At 32.0% G+C, this 4,696-nt stretch overlaps 1 protein-coding gene across 2 annotated transcripts in view; it reads right to left on the reverse strand.

The window, feature by feature from the left end:
• Positions 1-4,696, reverse strand: part of LOC117172888 (facilitated trehalose transporter Tret1-like) — a 55,016-nt gene that overhangs the window by 17,282 nt on the left and 33,038 nt on the right. The gene's annotated exons all lie outside the window — the stretch shown is intronic.

Genomic DNA, 4,696 nt, shown 5'->3' on the forward strand with positions numbered 1-4,696 from the left:
AAAAATCTCTATCCCTTCCACACACTACTCCTTTCCCCTGCCGAGTGAGTCACGCCTACCTCGAAAGGGAAATGGCTTAATGGTGTAATAATAATAATAATATTTTGAAATGATATATTATAGCAAAATTTCGCTTTAAAATCTTTTAAACTCTTTTTAAAAATGATAGGAAATAATTTTAAACTGTTAATAATCTTTTCAAATGTATACTTGTAACTCATTAGTAAACGATTTACTTGAAATTTTTCCATGAAAATTAAGAATATATTTCTTATTTCTATGACGCCCTGCAAATTGGACTTTACCTAAATTTTGTTTAAATCCTGAAAAATTAAAAGAATTGCCTTTAAAGTTTTCCATATATTTTTTTTTAATTTGTAAGTCTTTAAACCTCATAAATATTCTTTTAAAATTCAATATTAACTTAAAGTTTTCCCACAACTTTTTGAAAAAATTAAATCTTAAAATATTTCAAAATTATTAAAAAGCTTCTAAATTTTTGTTCGACTTCTTCAAAATGAATTTTTCCCATGATTTGAAAGAAAAAATTCAAATAGATATTTTCCGATCATTTCGAAATCAAAATTCAGGTACTCATTTCATAATATAACAAAAATTTACATAAACGTTAGATTTGCAAAATAAGTATTTAAAACATTAATAAACTTTTATTACACAAACTATAGCCAATATTCAATTACATAACCTTCAAGTAAATAATCGAATAATGTAACTAATTAAAAAAATTTTAAATTAATCTTTATGTAATTCAATGTTGTGAAAAAATAAGTGAGCTTCTACGTAATTGACCCGTTGATAAATTATAACATGAAAAGCACCAAACTATAATTTCAATTCAAACATGTAAATAATTTGTACTTTACATTTTTTTTAAATTTTCTCTTTCATTTATGAAAGTTTTTGAGTTTTATGATAACTTTTGATACTAATTTCAGAAGAAAAAAATATATTTCGATATAATTTGAAAAATCGAATGCAAATACTCATTTCATAACATTAGAATCATTTTAAAAATGATCTAATTAAAATAATAGAATTCTAAATATAAATGAACTTTTAATATGCAAATTATATTCAATATTCCACTATATAAACTTTAGTTAAATAATTTATTTATTTTACCAGTACGAATAAAATTTAATGCAAATTATCAGCTTCTAATGAATTAAAATTTCACAACATAAAAAGTCTCAACAGATTTTTTTCATTGAAACAGTCAATTTATTTTTACTTTATATATATTTTAGACATGCTTACTTCCGGAAAATTCTAGTTATTAATCAAATTTAATACTTATTTAACAAAATAAATAAAAAACATGTACATATTATTTTTAATATTAAATTTAGATACTGATTTTAAAACATCATTAAAATTTCGAAAAATTAGATAATTGTAATAGAAATAGGTTAAATATAAATAATCATCTATTGTACGACTTATATCTAATATAAATAAATTCAATCTTTATGTGACTGTATATTGTAAAAAAATTACTGAGCTAATAAGAAATGTAAGTAATCTGTTTATAACAAATTAAAATATATATTAGGATCATTTAGAAATCATTATTCAGATATTCATTTCACAACATAAAAAAATACACATAAATGATTTAATTTAAATAGATACATTTCAAACATTAGCACAAGCCTTCAGCTTCAATCAGGTCTTCGTTTTTCATATCTTCCAAGTAGAGTTCATGAATATGAAGCACCTGTTCCACTTCCATTTTGATGACACTTATTTTAACAGTCGAAAGCAATCTATTAAAAATCTATTAAAATATTGAGCGTTTTTTATCGACTTTTTAAAAATCCATTAAAATCTATTAAAATATTGCGCGTTTTTTATCTGCCGGATTCTGCTCATTTATTCTTGTGGCTAGCTCTGGGTATTTAAGTAAGAAGTGTCTATGTTTTCTTCTTTTCACACTTTGCCCACATTTCTCTGCCAAAACATAAAGACGCATAATGTCTCTGTTTTAATGGTATGTCCATTTTAATCGCCTTTTTGGTTGCTGACCCTCGGCTTTTGCCTCTGGTTGTATAAAGCCATTCACCTCTGGAGAATGTGACAAATCAACAATCTACAATCGCCTCGAGCAGCCCGTTGCGGCACCGCAAGCAAGCGCTTCGCTTCAAGTAACCGAGAGCGAAAGGTTGGTACAACTCAACTTTTCGCGCCGCAACCGTCTCGCGTGATCTCGCGTCGAATATCGGAGGACCAATCAGAGCGTTTCATCACATAACCTCGTACAATCACACGTTTATGGCATCGTCGTCACTAAGTTCGAGTGATTTTGTTTTGCACTTGTCTGGATTTTTTTTTTGGTTTGGTGTATTATGTGAGAAACTTTTAAAAGCATTTAAAATTAAAGAAAAAACCTGCAAAAGAGCAAATTACGGGTTAGAGGGATCCATTGTAGAGGCGAAAAATATTTGACTGTCAAAGCACGACGAGAAAACTGTTCATTTGATAGTAAGTTCTGATTGGCTGCCGCAACAGCGCTACTCGTGACCACTATAGGCGGCTATCCCTTGCGTTACGATGCCGCATCGCATCACTGAGTCTTGCGGCAACGCAACGAGCTATTTGCGGCGATTGTAGACCAGGCTTTAGCAAAAAGGTCTCTTCGTATGACTTTCTTTATATCAGTATACTTTGCAGCAAATTTTGTTCTTCAATTGTATCATTTTTCTATTTTCGTTTCAAATTTCGCACTTTCGAAATAGAAACGCACCAATTCCTCTTCCATTACGGTATCCCATTTGATGCTCTCCCATGGTACTTCTGTCGAGGTAAGTGGCTGAAAATAGCTAACGCTAGCCAACCCATCCTCCGCAGGCACAGTTGATGTTCCATTGCTTACCGTTTGTCGCAGATGTTCTTGCTGGGCAGCTGTTTGATAAGTGGGATCTGCCTGAAAATCTCGCAGTTCACCATCACCACTGTCCCGCATCGGTGCGTCTCAGGGGACCACTCGGGTGCACTCTTAGCCGTTCTACAGCGCTAGGCGTATTACGTCTAAACTCTGAAATTGAATTTGTACCGTTAATTCTCTGCGCTGATTTGTTGAGATTTAGGTCCGTTACCTGTCGTTGAATGGTTAAAACCATTAGCCACGAAATATAGGTTAGGTTCTGAAATAAATTGATTCACTTTGTACACGGATTTTATCTTGTTAATTAAACTTGAATGTTTATTATAATTTGTCGCTATTCAATTGTTCATGGATGACATATACCTGTATACCTTTCCTGGTATAAACAACTATAATAACATAATGTAAGGATACAATTCCGTTCAAAATTAAGATACTATACCAAAGTTCACTACAGCTTCGCGCTTCGGTATGCGAATAGTGTTTGCTGACATATTGAAGTGGTTAGGGACCCTGTAGTGAGGGATGCGCCAAACAGGCAGCTGAGTGCGGGTTGGTGGAGCGAGAAGAGAGCGTTACTTTCGTTCCAACAGCAGATACTGTATAGTTATTGAAATTCGCTATAGCTTCACGCTTTGGTACCTTCGATATGCTTAATGTTTGTCGTGTTTGTTGCCGTTGAAATACATCGCACCTTCTACCGCTGGCTCCAACTTTCGTTCCAACTCCCCCCTCCACATAGCCTTTCGCGCGCCCCTCACTAGGGTTCGTTCAGGTTTCTTACCAAGTGCACTCATCGAGTGAACCTGGAAAAGGGGCGTGGTTTACGAAAGTGAACTGCGAAGTGTGGTGTTCTTTGAACGGTTGCGTGTGAAAGGATTTAGCGCAAATCATGCCGCGAATACAAAGATTGCCAGGTTATGTTTATATTTAACAACATACAATGGAGAGTCAGCGGAAAAAAAATATTGTTGCTGCAGTTGCATCAAACCAGTTATTGTTGCAAACGATGATGTTTGCAAGTATGTTGGAAAGTGATGATGCGGATGGTGATAATCAGATGGAAAGTGCTTGGATTTTAATGGAATTTTCCACGTAATTGCAAAATTCAGCCTCGGAAACAACTGCTGTCGATAATATAGTTATTGGAAACGCCTGACTTGTTTTCTTTTGATTTCAAATCGTAGATTTCAATTATTTATGTCTTACGGTCCAATCGTAAATTAAAAATAAATTATTAGTCAAAAAAACATTTTCTTCGAATCTCAGATATTTATTTAATAGAAAAAAATCATTTTAATTCTCCTTACATTTCCGTACACATGCGTATCTTTTTCAAAGGTTCTTAACCTAAGTTGATGATGGTTTAAACTAATCAAACAGATCAAATTTCAGTAAAAAAGAAACAGAACATTTAAATCAATTGTTTAAAAAAATTAATTAAAATTTAGCCATTTAGAAGTCTTAAAAATACTGAGAATTTAATATAATGAGATAAGATGAAGTAACTGGTTTTTGTATTAATATCAGGTAAAATATTATCAAACTTCTTTTTTCAAAATTTTTTCGCTTAATGTTGAATAAATCTGAAAAAAACGAGAGTAAACATTCTAAGATCTGTATTCTGCTAGTTTGCATCTGTTTGGAAGATTCAAGAATCACGCAAAATCACCTATTAGAGGTTTTCCTGTGGTTACTTAGATAGCTTATTTATTAGACCTTAAGTTTTCAACAGATTTATACATAATTGTAAAACCGCAATAGGTGAAATTTTGATTTGATTAAAAAATG

Source organism: Belonocnema kinseyi, chromosome 5, assembly GCF_010883055.1.
Source record: "Belonocnema kinseyi isolate 2016_QV_RU_SX_M_011 chromosome 5, B_treatae_v1, whole genome shotgun sequence".
Taxonomy (NCBI): Eukaryota; Metazoa; Arthropoda; class Insecta; order Hymenoptera; family Cynipidae; genus Belonocnema; species Belonocnema kinseyi.